Genomic DNA, 2,024 nt, shown 5'->3' with positions numbered 1-2,024 from the left:
AGAATGCAGAGTCTTGGCAGTATTTCACACTCTGTTCCAAGGAGAATGGAAAGGTTAAGAATGAAGAAAATTAAGCAGACAACCATATGTGGCCAAAAGAAAGGCTTGCTTCTCTGCAGAGGCAGATTCCCCGACACAAATAGGAGAGAGGCCCATGAATGAGACCGTGTCAACTTCCTCTGCTTGCATAGGAATACCGGCCTTCTTCCCTTTTGGAAAAACAAGTCATCCGTGCATCCGAGTTCAAGGCTGCTTTGTCAAATATTTCCGAAGTTCCAGTGACGGCACAGTGACACAGGTCCAAGGGAAAGGGCCAAGCTGGCTTTCTGGGGCCTAGTCTGAGGGAATTCCTAGGGTCCACTCTGCATGTTAATGAAGTCTGAACCTCACATTATCTCCTAGTCAATAAACCCCTGGCAACGTGCGGCTTGATTTGGGAAGGGGAGCACTTTTTCAGGGATCTCAAGATGGTGTTTGGCTGGCTTTGGGGCTTATGGATATTTTTTTAAATGTTCAAGGGAAGTGATCCTGGGTTTTGGCAGTGCCAGTACTCACAGTGGAGACTCAAGTCAAATTGTTTCACAGATGAAGTCTAAGTCAGAAAGAGTTTGCTAAATTATACTTTAATCCATGGATTAGTACACTCGATTTCTTTTATGATTTTTTTTTTCTCATAAATTATTTTGCTCTTCAGAAGTGAGTCCAGTTAGGGAATATGTCATCAATTCCCAGGGTAGGCATTAGCTCATGGTAGATGGAAAGGCTCAAGAACTTGATATTTTATAAATGAACGAGGCTCCTATAATCTGGATCTGAACATTATTCAATTGTTATATGGGCAAATAGGCCTCTAAGTTACTGAACATTAAACAATGAGTAATATGTTGCTATAGAAATTCCATATTAAAATCAGATGTGTATAATAAGTCTTCATTTTGATTTTTTTCAGGGGGTTATTGTTGCATGTGTGAAGTTTTTAAAAGTCTCTTCAAAAAAAAAACTTTAAAAGACTCTTAGCTGGTTGGCAGACTTGTAGCCATCTCTGCCAATGGCAGAAGTTATTCATAGGGTGATAGGGTGTTATTCCAACAAGACTCTCCCCACCTCAAAGGAAGGTTCTCATGAAGTCAGGTATCTTTACAGATTGTTAGTGGTATTCTTTAGGATTTCAGAACAAAGATATCTCACTCCAGGTAATCTGACGATACACTAGATGTTCTGTTCGTGTGTGTAGTGTTAGCTGCTCTTTATGATCCTATGGACTATAAGCCCACCAGGCTCCTCCATCCATGGGATCTCCCAGGCAAGAATACTAGAGTGGGTTGCCATGGTCCCTAAACAGCCAAATTCCCAGACGAGTTGATCTTTCCCAACCCTGATTCTTGACACTGCACACAGATGGCCAACACAGCTCATCATTGATAGGCTCTTCTCTAGATAAAATATCTGAGCACTTCTGCTCCAATCAGTTGTATAGTTATCAATAGCATTTGGTCGTAAATGAGTGGACACAAATTGCCTTTGTTATTATGATTATGTCATTTATTTACTATTTAAAATACACTGATAAAAGTGCTCACAGAAAGAGATCTGTACTTTCTCAGAGGTTTTTTTTTTTTTTCAATGTCATCATTTATTTTAGTAAAACAAGAAGGAATGAGAATTTGAACAACAGTGATGGCAAAAGTGAGAGGTGTGCAGAAGAGAAACTGCAGAGTAGAAGTAACAAATTCCTAAACATTTAGAGGCAGTTAACAAGATTCCAAAGTTTCAGTGTGGATGGTAGGTAGCACTAGAAAAAGACACAGGGGAATCTGAAAAAGAAGCTGGTATAGTGGGAGAAAAGGGATTTAGGTTTCTGATTTCTTAAAGGTAGGACAAAGACATCCAGGTCATTATGTGAAGGTCATTAGAAGGTAGTTAGAAATATAGGCTTCAGTGTGTCTGCCCTCTGATGCCCTCTTGCAACACCTACCGTCTTCCAATCCCAAAGAAAGGCAATGAAAAAGAATGCTCAAACTACC

Source organism: Ovis aries, chromosome 5 (assembly GCF_016772045.2).
Source record: "Ovis aries strain OAR_USU_Benz2616 breed Rambouillet chromosome 5, ARS-UI_Ramb_v3.0, whole genome shotgun sequence".
Lineage (NCBI taxonomy): Eukaryota > Metazoa > Chordata > Mammalia > Artiodactyla > Bovidae > Ovis > Ovis aries.
The sequence above is the reverse complement of the archived record's forward strand: the minus strand, read 5'-3'. Positions refer to the sequence as shown.